The following is a 14628-nucleotide window of genomic DNA, read 5'->3' on the forward strand; positions in this document are numbered from 1 at the left end:
ATCGCGCACCGGTCCACTACTGAACACGGATCTTCTCTCAGAATAAGAAGGGTTTAGGCCATATTTAGTCACGCTGGACCAGTGCCGCAAACCTTTGAGAACATTATTGAGAACGCTCAGGCATGCAGGTTTCCTCACAACGTTTTTCTTCGCAAGCAAGTGATATTTCATTGATAAAATGCACATAACTCTGAAAAATGAAAGGTGCGTGCCTGGGGTTGTATCCCTTGCCTACTAAAATAAAAATTGACGTCTTAACCATTACAGGCTATCAATTTTTTTTGGAGTGTGGATGCATGTTTTTTCAAAAAATATAATGTGTTACACTAGGTTCACTTAGGACTCACCACGATTAAATAATTGTTTTGTATTAACAGGGCACTCTCCGTCACTTACTCCATACAATCTTAGCTCCGTTCTCATTTGAATATTAAGCAACCAAAGTCCATGAAATTTTGCAAACATAATATTCTAGAAACTATATTATCTGTGCCTCTGTAGTGTTTTAGGCTTTATTAAAATATCGGAAACAAATATAAGTATGTCTATGAAAACCTACACGTATCTCTACCTAATATAAGATCTACATAAAGTCTACATAATGATATTGTTCGGTACATAAACATAAAACCATGCCTTGTAGCGTCCTTGCAAACTTAATATTTTTCATCATGATTATGCTTACAAAGTCCTTGGGATGCAAATCAACTTGAAATGGATGCTTATGTTAATTTTGCCCTTAACGATGATATTGCCTTGGCTTGAGATTAGGTATATTATGTAGTATGTAGTTCCGTTTCCATATTGTAGGGGTAGTTTGAGTCAGTTGAGACAATGGACGACCTTTCTAGGGCGAACATTCATGAGACTCGATTCCCAGTTTGTTCCAATAATAAAATGATCTCTAACTGGGCTATCTTCAATCTGTTTTGGCAAAAAACATAATATATTAAGTGTAATAGAGAATCCAGAAAGGAAAACCCCCTATAAAAATTAAATTAAATCATGTTTTCATAATAGACAATTAATTACGCGTACCTGTTATTATGATAAAATAGGTTACTTATTTCCTCGTAGGTAAGTAAATAAATTAAATCAAAGACGTACACGAGGTGTTTTTAGTGTAACTATTATGATATTATCTAGAGCATAATATTGAGTTGTGACCTCATAGTTTGGCGGAAAATTTTGAGTTATTTCCCATTGATTTTATGGAGCAGTTCCATTGCGTAGGTAAATTAAGTGGAATACGAATATCATTGAGGGCAATGTATAAGAGCTACTTTAATGTATGTATGTGCCTATAAAGGTATGGTGCTTAGGTAACTGAAGTTTCAACCTATAATTTCGAAATGAACTTTGAACTGGTGCATATTTTTTTCTTGCAGTAAAAGTAAATAATTAGATAAGTAACTACTAACTACCTACTCTATGACTCAAATGAAAGTCGTTTTTTTTTTATTTAATGATTAATTGCTAAGGGAACAAAAAGTTATTAAATACTAGATGGTGCCCGTAACTTCTTTCACGTGAAAGGCATTCCGAGATTTGGTTTTCCGGGATAAAAAGTAGCTTGTGTTTGTATACGGGATGCAAGCTGTCTCTGGTTATCTCTGGATTTAGGGTTTTAAAAAGCCCGTGGGAACTCTTTGATTTTGGGGGATAAGAAGTCTATGTCCAAATTTCTGTACCCGTCAAAATTGGTTAAATGGATGCAGTGTGAAAAGCTAGCGCGAGCGGGCAGACAAACACACGCTTTCGCATTTATAATATTATGCATGGATTTATTAATTACTGTCTATTGGTAGAGACGCTTATTTTTAGACTGAGGATTGGCAGACGTCACCCACCTTTGAGAACTTTATGAGAACTCTCAGGCATGCAGGTTTCCTCACGATGTTTCCCTTCACCCTTAAAGCGAGTGATATTAAAATGCATATAACATGTTACAGATGCGTGCCTGGAGGAGGCCGGCGTCTTAACCACTAAGCTATCACCGCTTTTTTATGTGCAAAACGTATGCCTATAAAAAACCGGTCAAGTGCGAGTCAGACTTGCGCACCGAGGGTTCCGTGCTCGGGTAATTTTCCGACATTTTGCACGATAAATCAAAAATTATTATGCATAAAAATAAGTAAAAATCTATTTTGGGATATACAGGTAAATCCTTTTCATATGATACCCCACTTGGTACACTTATCTTACTTTGAAAATTTTAATTTTTTTTAATGATGTAACCACAAATTCACGGTTTTCGGATTTATTCCTTTACTTGTGCTATCCTATCTACCTGCTTTTCATGATTATAGGTCAACGGGAAGTACCCTATAGGTTTTCTTGACAGACACGGCGGACCGACGGACGGACGGACAGACAGACAGATAACAAAGTTATCCTATAAGGGTTCCGTTTTTCCTTTTGAGGTACGAAACCCTAAAAAGCTTTCCTACATGTATAAATTTGTCAGAAAGAAAAATTACAGTCATCGGTTGCGGCGCAAATGTTTGTTGGGTTAACAGACGGCATACAAAAGCGGCCTTGAACTCGGTCACATGTAGTCATGCCTCCACCGCGTTCAGGGAAGCCACCCTGCCTTACTCACCGCAGACAATAGCTTCGTCATAGCGCAGACCTATGAAGGTTACTATACCACATGCCATTATAATTTGGCTACACACTGACGATTCAATCTTAATTAAAACAAACCGGTCAACTGTGAGTCGGATTCACACACGAGGGCTTCCGTACCATCGTACAAGATAGTTAAACACTTTTATGTAGAACACTGCAAGTTATTGACGGTCTGCGCCATCTACATTTGATTTAGTAAATTAATTTTATGCTGAACACAGTTTAGTTTTTTTTTGTGATTTATATATTCACGGTTTTCGGATTTTTGATGCCAAATGTCATGGTTCTAGTAAACTAACAAATATTTTTGTAGACGTTTACGTTTATCAAAAACGTTACGTATGGGTAGGTCAAGATTTTACCACCAGTTCGGAAAACAAATTCTACTGAGAGGAACCCATACACCTCACTATTCGAAGGCAAAGTTTTTTATTGATTTCAGTAGAAAATGACAGCCTACATACAGTACGGACAGTGAAGCCTATGTTATTGCATAAGCGTTTTTAAAGTTTTATTATGTACCTAGTACTAATTTGGCGATCTCCTTAAAGTTTTGAAAATATTGCTTCTACATCAGCCTAAACTTTCATTTTCAGTTGCTTCCCGTCAAGCTATATCGCATCTAGATGCTTTTCTTCCCAAAAAAATAAATACTTGTTAACAATGGCTAACTATATACGCATATAAACTACAGCAAAGAAAACGTAGAAAAGTTCAACAATTCTATTAAAAATCTTACCTTTTCTGAAGTATTTGAAGAAATTGATTTTAACATTGCTTTTAACAAGTTTCATGAACTATTTAGCCTCTTTTACAACCTGTGTTTTCCAAAAATTAGGATCAAAATTGATACAACAAACAACAAGAAAAAGTGGATCACACGAGGTCTTAGAGTTAGTTGTAAATCTAAAAGAAAGTTACGTTTATCATATTACAAAAACAGAAAAAATAAGCAATATAAAGATAAGTATAAATTTTTTTCGAATACTTTAAAGAGGTGTATTTATAATGCACAACAGCTGACAAATAGACGAAGAATACATAACAGTAAAAACAAGTGTAAAACGTCTTGGAATATTGTTAAAGATGAAGTAACAAACACTAAGAATTATGATTTTATTGACAGTATTATGAGTAAAAAAGAAATTATTAACGAACCTATGAAAATAGCACAAACATTTAACGACTACTTTATAGAATTGACAAATATTAAATCAGATAAATCCAATAACTTTATGCCTAGTAAACTTAATAGTATAGCTCAATCTATGTACATAGAGCCAATGACTTACAGTGAAGTAGAAAAGGAAATACTATCACTAAAAAATACTACAGCAGAAGGGTACGACGAAATAAGCACTAAAATAGTAAAAGCTTCAAAAAATTACATTGTCCCGGTTTTAACTCACTTGATAAATTTATCATACGAATCTGGATGTTTTCCAGATATTCTAAAACTATCCATTATCAAACCTATATACAAAAAAGGAAATCATAAAGACATAGGAAATTATAGACCTATTACCCTTATCCCTATCTTCTCAAAAATATTAGAGAAATGTATGCTAAAGCGATTACTCTGTTTTTGTAATAAATTCAACATAATAAGACCACAACAGTACGGGTTCCAAAAAGATAAATCCACAACGCTTGCAATTTTCTCTTTAATAAGTGAAGTCCTTAAAAAAGTAGATTTAAAAAAGTTCACATCAGGCCTATTTTTTGATTTATCTAAGGCCTTTGATTTTGTGAGTCATGACATCTTACTGTCAAAGTTGGAAAATGTAGGTATAAGAGGACTGGTGCTTCAATGGATTGAATCTTACCTATCCAATCGTACACAATCAGTTATAATTAAAAGGATTGTCGACAGGGAACTTAAAGAATTCCAATCAGAATTCAAGCACAATAACTTTGGGGTTCCGCAAGGGAGCATATTAGGCCCCTTTCTTTTTCTTCTCTACATCAATGACATCACTGAAGCCACAATATATAAAACAGTATTATTCGCTGATGATTTCGCAATAGTCGTATCCACCGAAAATATTTCTGGTGTCAAATTCCATGAGAATGAAATTAATTTGACAATTAAATCAATTATAAATTGGCTTGACACTAATAATCTTCAAATAAACTTATCCAAAACCAAATATGTTCAATTTAATAAAAATCTACCCGCCTTATTAGACATACATTATGATGACATTAATTTAGAATCAGTGAACGTAATCAAGTTTTTAGGAATATACGTGGATACAAATCTAACATGGAATGAGCAGATCGGTAAGGTTGCTGAAAGGGTCAATAAGTTTTGTTTTGTCCTGCGACGGCTAAGGAACATAGTAGATATGAAAACTAGGCTGGAAGTGTATCATGCGTACGTGGCCTCTAGTCTTAGATATGGTCTGATGTTCTGGGGTAATGGGAGTTACATTAATAGAGCATTCATTGCCCAAAAGAAATGCGTCCGAGCAATGTGTGGTGCCGCACCAATAGATAGCTGCAAACCACTTTTCAAAAACTTGATTTGTTAACTCTGCCATGTTTATATTTATTTGATATTTGTGTCTTTATTAAGAAGCATAATGATCTTTTCACTAAAGCGTATAATGTTCGCTCTTATCCTACGAGGAATCCTAATAGGTTGGTTTTGAATTGTGTCCCTAGAACGGCAATGTATACAAAAAATTTCACTGGAATGTGCATTAAAGTTTTCAATAAATTGCCAAATCACATCAAATCATTACCTCTGGGACCATTTAAAAGAAAATTGTATGAATGGCTCAGCGCGAAAACATTCTACACTGTAAATGATTTTTTTGATTATAAAGAATGAATAAAATTATAATTTTAAAATATCTTAGTTACCTATTTGATATTGTATTTATTGACTTGATGTGATTATACTATTTGCTATAATATTATTTATTGGTTGACTTACTAAAATAATAATAAGGTAATAATTATAATTTGACATGTGATATATTTAATGTAATAATGTAATTTAGTTTAATGAATTCAAAGAACAGTTTTGCATGCCTGATTATATAAGGTGAAACATTTCTACTGGACAATATGTACTTGTAGTACTACTTAATAAGATCTTACTGTAAAAAATGTTTCAGCAAATAAAAAACTCTTGAATCTTGAATCTTGAATGGCAAAGTTCCTGCTTTCATTATTGCTTAGTAGTTTCAGTACGTAGTAGTCACTTTACTTATGGATTTCACGCATATATTATTTTCATGACACATTTCAACAACCATAGGGGCATGGCATTGGAGTACTAGTTCCGTTGCGTTTGAAATATCCGGAAGTTAGCTAAAGATGGCTAAATATAATTTCTGTAGGTATGTTTTTCAAACACACAATTTGATGTACCTACCTAATACAATAGGTATGAGCATTTTCTTGTCGTAGGTGTGTGTTTACACTATCAATATTTTACCACAGATCCTTTGTTCCGATAAGTACAGTATAGTATTGATATAATACTTAATATGAAATCATTCTTTCGTCGAGTTAGGTAGTGAGAATGCACAATGGGTACCTAAATGATACTTGGTAAAAGTTTAAGGAAATGCTTTATAGATTTGTGGTAAAGATTTAAATTCAATAAAACACCTACATACATTTTGATGAATCAACCACTTCAAAGTTCAAACTAACCGTGTCCTACCTACCTAATTTTTAACCCTCGACGCAAAAAAAGGGGTGTTATAAGTTTGATGTGTGTATCTGTATATCTGTCTGTGGCATCGTAGCTCCTAAACGAATGGACCGATTTTAATTTTGTTTTTTTTTTTGTTTAAAAGGTGGTCTGATCGAGAGTGTTCTTAGCTATAATCGAAGAAAATTGGTTCAGCCGTTTGAGTGTTATCAGCTCTTTTCTAATTTTCTTATAGAGGTTTTTGTGTCGGGGGTTTTTTAAATTTTAAGTTATACACACTGGATCGATAAGTACTTTATAATATTTTCCACTATTTTGACTACAAGAAATCGCCAAAACCTAAAGTAGGTGGGAATAGTATTATCATCGGAATGCGATAAAAAATGGATATGTCATATAAAGTAAATCCATACTAATTTTAAAAATGCAAATGTGTACTTGTTGGTCTTTTCAATTTTGACTAAGTTTAGTTCAGAGATAGCTTTCACTTGAAGAGCTAAAAATTGTTTTTAGGGTTACCTCAAAAGGATAAACGGAACTCTTATAATCACTTTGTTGCCTGTCTGTCTGTCCGTCTGTCCTAAAATCATGAAATTTGGCAGTAGGTAGGTCTTATAGCATAAGTAAAGGAAATAATCCGAAAACCGTGAATTTGTGGTTACATCACAAAGAAATAATTAAAATATGTTCTTGAAAAAATAATTAATTAGTATTTTCAATTCTCAAAGTAAGATAACTATGCCAAGTGGAATATCATATGAAATGTATGTACCTGTACATTCTAAAATAGATTTTTTTTATATTTTATGCATAATAGTTTTTGATTTATCGTGCAAAATGTCCGAAAAATACCGAGCATGGAACCCATAGAATTTTATATTAGTTACTTATTTAGACAACTATAAATTATTTCATCAGAATAACAATTTGCCTATGTTGTTATGTTGCCTATGTTAGGAACAGCAAGCAATACACACCACCAACACACAACACCACACAAATCTTCTAGAAGATACTCTAACACCTCCACGATGCAGAATTGCATCTTGACATATTTTTTGAATATATTTATGCGGTGTTTTATAGAAATTTTGCAGGAATTAGAATAGGAGTTGTAGTATAAAATATTGGCTTCGTGAATCACTGACTAATGAAGACAAATGTACCTCGTGAAACTGTACTACCATTTGTCCCTGAAATTTTTAAAAGAGATCTAACAAATAAAAGTACGCGGGTTCAATCACCTCACGAGTTTTTATAACTGCAATTTAAATTGTATTCTAATTTATCGCAACCTTAGCGGTAAACTAAAATCGTAATGAACTGTAATATTGCATCCACCATCGTCATCAATGGGACTCTTAATTTAAAGTTTCAATTGCGTACTATTGGCATTGAAACATTACAAGTATCTACACCATTACAAGAATTAAACGGAGCTTTAATTGATTATGACGCTAAAATTCCGATTAGAAAGCGATTAGCGACAAATAATCAAATGTTTCGCAACAAAGTTCATACCAACATTTCATGCGAGCTTTTCAGCAAAATTAAGTTCAGTTGGGAAAAGGGGCGGGCGGAGGCTTCCATACAAAGTGCACCCGCCGTAGTTTATAAACGAGAATCGGTTCGCGCGCCGTACATTCGCTCTAAACCGCGCGAGCGATAGGTCGTGCCGCGTAAGGCACAACGATCGCTCAAAACACGCGAAACACACATTTTCTTTGAAAATTCGTGTAATTGCAAAGAAAAAAGTGATCCTCCCATCCCGTGGAACTTGGTGACTGTAGTGCCCTGTGAATGTTGACTTTGTTTGACCATCGCACTAGTGAAACAAACTAATGTTTCAAGTAGTACGGATTGTGTGAAATCGGGATTTGAACAGGCAAGTAGATAACATTCTTTTCATATCATATCGCTTTCAGTATCTAGGTATCCTTCAGCTGATAGATAAGCAGTGCACTCCCCAATCAGTAATGAAAAGTTTTTATTGTACCTATCTTACGTCTTGTTTACGTTACGTTGCTGTATTATGGAAAATTCGGGTTTTTATATCATGGTAAAAACGTATTTGAAGTTGGATTTTTTTGTTAGATTAGTCCGTAAATAGATTTTATAAAACTTGGAATTTTTTGGATTACCAGTTAAGTTTAGACTTGTGACTTGATATTTGTATGAGAATAATTATATCCCTGCAAACAAAAATAATTAAAAATCTATCTAAACTAATTTCATAAAGAGGTTAAGTTGGTAAGTTTTGATGCCAGGAATAATCTCTGGAACGAATTCATCCGATTCTGAAAATTCTACCGCTCATGGGTAGGCTAAGATAGCTATATAATGCCGAGCACTATATATTATACTATAAAACTGGTTGATATAAAAGCTGGTATTTTATATAAGAAGTTGAAGCTTTAGGTCAGTACTTAGATTTGCTGTCTCAAGATGAAAATAAAGCTAGTTCATTAATTACTTTCAATATTTTTTAACTTTTCTTTAAAACTTTTGTTATTTATTAGTAGATGTTTCAATGCAATTACTTAGTATAAAATCACGTAAACTTCGTATGTGGGTACAGTTCTTAGCCGCTGTATGTGGAATAATAAACTGTTCAGTTAACACACGTATGGTATTTGCGATTGTCATCTGGTAATATTAATGCTAGATACACTGGTCAGTCCCCTGTATAACACGCCTCGAATAATAATTGTGGCACGATGTATCATCGTTATCAGATGAATTATTTAAGAGTAAACAATAAATAGGCTCTGAACACTGGCGGCTTTTATGGTGGACAAATAAATATCGTCAATAACAAAGGGAGCTCATTGTAAAGAAGAATGCATTACTTATATCCAAATATTGTACTTATTTACTATAGACAGAGTGAACTATAGAGCTCATGTAATGAGTTAGTAGGTACCTACTACTTGTGCCGATACTTTCATCCAGTAAGGAAAATTTACAAAATAATTTTGCAACTATTAATGAACCCTCCAGCACGATGGGCAGACGATTTAAAGCGGCTGGCAGGAAGTGGCAGGATGAGGAAGGCTGAGGACTGGGTGTGCTGGCTCTCTATAGGGAAGGCCTATGTCCAACGGTGGACGTCCACAGGCTGATGATGATGATGAATGAAAATCGGGCACAAACTTCTAACTATTCGGAGTTCAAATAACTCTGACCAAATGTTTTAAGTACTTAGTTAGATTTCACTTGCTTTAATGGTGAAGGAAAACTGCGTGAAGAAATCTGCACGCCTGAGACTTCTCCGTAACAAGGTGTGTGAAGTCTGCCAATGCACACTTACTCAAGGTGGTGGACCGTGGCCTAAACGCTTCTAAATCTATGAAGAGACCTGTGCACAGTGGCGAGTCAGCGATAGATTGATGATGATGATGATGATGAATAAACAATCATGTTGTAATTAAAACGCCAAGTAAAACAAGATACAAAAGTCTAAATAGGTATCCCTGCACTACCTGCCTTCTACAAAAGTTGATTAATATCCATAAAATCCATGTAGGCCGTATAACATGCAACCTCAGTATAAGCTTGTTAGACACGATACAAATAGATGACTGCATTGCCTATTCTTAACTTGTTATTTTATATTATTTACCGTCTCTATCTAATCTAGTCATAATAATTAAACTTGTAAATATATGCAATTAGAGTGTTAAGGTATATTTATGAATGTCTCCTCAAAGCTGTGCCCTGTGAGTGTACCTACGTGAAATAATAATATGACACTGCAATCCGTAGTTTAATTTAATCTGCCAACACTGGGGAGAAGTTTTTACACTCATGGCTCTACCGTTTGGCTGTCCATCATTAATTGCAAAACGGCAACGCTCGTCTCACGTTTTTTAACTTTAAAGGCTTTAAAAAGTTAAGACCTTAAATATACTTCATCCTAATACTATCATCAGTATATCAACCTCCAGAAGTCCACTGTTAAACATATAGGTGGGTATAGACCTTCCCTAATGAGTACCACCACACTGCACTATTTGCCGCTTCCCGCCACTCTTTTTATGTGGTGTATATACAGAAATATACTTAGCAGGAAGATTTTTGTTTTCAATATAATAATTACCAACAAAAGAAAATGTTTCTACCTAAGTACGATGTTGTCCTCAAAGATACTTTAGCGGATAACACCATTAAACCTTATCTTACTGATAAAGAACTGATCTTAGACGTCTGCGTTTGTGTAATATTGTTGGCATGTTATAGCAAATGTATTTGAAAATAGCGTCATTCATGATATTGAGAATACATGTCGAATATTTTAAACTGGTATAACCGGTGTAATTGCTCTTGGTTTTTGCCCCTACCGCTTGACGTAAGGTGCTAACTGCTAACACAAATAAAGCAAATTGATCATCGTTAAAATATTTCAATTATTTTAGTGATTCCTACGATTCATAACATAACTTAAATACTTATACATAATGTGACTGTTTCAATACAGTACCAACAAAATGTTTTTCTATTTATAGTGATAAAGCTAAATGTACCTGATAGCATCGTTACGCATAGCAATAAGTGTAATATAATAAAACAAACAAACCAGTGGAGTGGGGCTCTTAATATGCATTGTTACAGTTTCGAAGTTTACAATAAAATTAGGAAATACTTACACAGAAAACGTGTATTATATTTTGATTGTGTATTAGATACGAGGATGCGTCTATGAATAAATTTCAAAATAGTTACATATTGTTTTCTATCTAAGCCAATTTTGTTTGCAACTGAAGCGTCAAATGGTAGAAAATATTCAGAACAGAGAAAGCTTGAAAAGTTTCCAATATTGACCCAACTTGAATCAATTCCATTAGGACCTGTTAGTAATTATCTAAGTAATATTATTGATTAATCTATGCTATTAAACTTTGGAAGCAAACAAACTTAATTTTTTTTTGATCTTTTAGTAAGTAAAAATAATTTATAAGAGTTAAAGTTCGTTTTAGAGATACCAGTTTAGTCAAAGTCAAATATTTATTCAAAATAGGTACTAATTGTACTCCTTTGATGGTCAGAATTGTTCGATTTTTATGTTGATAGTGGTGTTAATAATTAACTACGTAAACTTAAAACTAAAGCTACAAGGGTTCCAAACGCGCCCAGATCTGAGAAGAGCTCACAACAAACTCAGCTTTATTTACTTAAACTTATGTCGTTTAGATTAATAAACAAAACAATTATCATCTATCTCTACGTACTTTTGCACTTGGTCACTTGTTAAATTATGAGTCATCCACATAATACAAATGTCATTGACGTAAATACTAAGAGGAAACTTGCTAGGTATTTTTTCTCTACAAACGTGACGGCATTATGTATGATTTTGTATTAATGATGAATTATTCTTAAAATTAAACGAGATCTTGTGGGAATATAAAATTTATTAAGCGTACAGTAACTTAAGACGATAAATAAAACAAAATGTAAGGATACCTACAGTTCATTAATTTTTATGACTCACTGACTGAACATCTGCGAGTGTTGAAATATTATTGCAGTTTAGATTCACTAGTAAGTATATAATATTGTGTAGTAAAATATCTATTCCAAAAAAGGTTTCTAGGAATGCACCTAATATATTGCAAAGCCTATTGTAGAGCGCAATTGATTTTTGCCTACCTAATTCGGCAACAAATAACATCAACAATATTTACATGGGCACATTTCATTGAAAACGAGTTCTAATTTATGTACATAATAATAGTTCTTGACCAAAATAAATGTAATTATACTATGAATAAGATCTCTTTTATTTTACCGGTAGGTATAGGTATAAATAGTATGGAAAAAATTAAACATAAAAAAACACATCAGAAATCATTAACCATGGTAGCTCATGTAAGAATAGCAACAACTGACAGGCAAATAAAAATCACAATCTGATGTTTCCTTTGTATTCGTAGCTATTAATTACTTATACGATGACTTTGCTAGATAATGCTGTTGGCTCAATTGCCGTCTTGCGATTTAATCATTAGTATTGCCTGTTGGTGAGCCTACGGAAGTAGGAAAGTGGCGAGGGTCACTCATGAGATGCGACGAGATGCGAATCTGCATGTATGTACGCGACATGTCATCTAGAGATGCGTGCTGTTTAATATGCCCGATAGGTAGTGACTGCAAGAATCTTGGATTGTAAAATTACCATAAATTCTGGAAACGGAAGTGCAGTAATATTTAACATCTACTAATAATCACACTAATATTATAAAGGCGAAAGTTTGTATAAGTGTGTGTGTGTGTGTATGTTTGTTACTCCTTCACGCAAAAACTACTGGACGGATTGGGCTGAAATTTGGAGTGGAGATAGATTATACCCTGGATTAGCACATAGGCTACTTTTTATCCCGGAAAATCAAAGAGTTTCCACGGGATTTTTGAAAAACCTACATCCACGCGAACGAAGTCGCGGGCATCAGCTAGTAATACATATTATGTAGGTATATATGGTTGCGGTGGCGATAGCCTAGTGGGTAAGACAGTCTCCTTTTCGAGGACTCCGCGATTCGATCCCAAGCATGCACCTTTTTTGGGGAGTTATATGCGTTTTAAGTATTTAAATATCATTGCTTTGGTGGTAAAGGAAAAATTCCTAAGAATTCCCTTTAATGTTCTTAATCTTGGTAGTTCGTGAAGTCTACCAATACGCACTTGACCGGCGGTTGGTTGAGATGATGATGATGATGATGATAAGTATATAATATAGTGTAGGTAATGAACCGCTGAGTAGAAAAAAGAAGGTCACGACAGTCATACCTGATGAGAAGCTATGATGCAGTCTTTGATACCGAATGAATACATTATAAGTACCTACCTATATCTATTTTGTCCTAAAAGATAGAGTAAGTAGTAGATGAGTGGTTGTAATATTATATGTAATATTGTATAGTCACAGTTTTACGATATATCGTAAGTTTTACGATATATCGTAAAACTGTAAAGGGTGGTGGTATAGTCTTGATTTGTCTTAAATGCCATTTGTTACCTTAGTCGAATACTTCAGTAGCATGATTGTAAATCATGGCATGAATGCATTTTTTTAATTTTTCATTCAAAGATTTAATTTTTTCATTTTCATGTCCTAAAGTAATGATTTTAAGCTTATTTTCTGGTTTAACGACATACCTATTATAATGTTGATAACGGGTACAATACCTTTTTAACTTCACATTTTTATTTTTTAGTTTTTTATGCACTTTTAAAGTTTCCAAAATTACTATAGAATCTAGAGAAACGGGAAGGAATTGTGTATCGCATAAACAAAGTAGATATATACTCGTATAGAGTTGTATCAGTGGCTTTTGGTTTTCTTAAATTGATTGAGAGTATTACAAGATTTAAAGATATTAAGCAACAGCTGCTAACTTTTCCTTAATAGTATTGTAATCAGTCAATAAGATTTTCCCTAATTACAAGATTTCCAGAATCGTACGCATGACTGACTTCATTTAACGGATGACCTCTTAACCGACTCCGCTCGTTTTAATCAAAAGGAAGTTTGATAAATGAACAATAGGAAAATATACATAAAATGCTGTGTCAATAGAATGTCACACTTGGAAATCCTTGAACTTGACTGCGATTAGGCAAAATTATACCTACGAAAGTCGAAATGAGCTAGGTTTACTAGATTTTTGGTAACATTTTGATAAATTCAATTTTGAAAATATTATTTCATAAAAGTTTTCATTTATAAAATATACTTACCGTAATTTAAACAACACAACAAAATCTGTGCAAGTTAGTTATAAGTTTCATACAATCAATTTCAAAGAATAATTGGGTATTTTACTACTTTCGAATTTGATAAATTTTATTACTTTATTATAAACTAGGATAAAAATAATGACGTACGCTGAAAAAAATATTAAAATCCAACAAAAATTTACAAAGTTACAGGCATTTTAATTTTGGAGTGGGAGGGTCTTCTGTCCCTTTCTCGCAAAACGAAAATTTGTATGAAACCGTACGAAGCTACTATGGCATTAGTGACGGAGTGACGTCAAAATGCTATTATCGCTATCTCTGTCTAATCTGAAATATTTAAATACTTATAACTTTTTTGTTATTTGATCGATTTAATTAGTTTTTTCAGTTTGCGTCATTATTTTTATCCTAGTTTATAATAAAGCAATAAAAAAATTGGAGTAAAATACCCTATTATTATTAAAAAATAAAATTATTGAAAGTTAATGTCATTTGTTTTCTAATTCAGTGAAAAATACAATTTGGAAGTTCAGCTGCCGCAGACCGTACAATTTAAAAACTAATTTTATAATATTACATTACATAATTAA

The 14628-nt window shown here is 33.4% G+C and overlaps 1 long non-coding RNA gene across 1 annotated transcript; it reads left to right on the plus strand.

Moving 5' to 3' along the window:
- The first annotated feature begins 287 nt into the window (after positions 1 to 287).
- On the plus strand, positions 288 to 14255 carry LOC123864500. Its single transcript, XR_006795796.1, has 3 exons — positions 288 to 298; positions 5821 to 5822; positions 14106 to 14255. It is a non-coding gene; the product is annotated as an uncharacterized LOC123864500 (long non-coding RNA).
- Positions 14256 to 14628: the final 373 nt, after the last annotated feature.

This window comes from Maniola jurtina, chromosome 4, assembly GCF_905333055.1.
Source record: "Maniola jurtina chromosome 4, ilManJurt1.1, whole genome shotgun sequence".
NCBI classification, from domain to species: Eukaryota; Metazoa; Arthropoda; class Insecta; order Lepidoptera; family Nymphalidae; genus Maniola; species Maniola jurtina.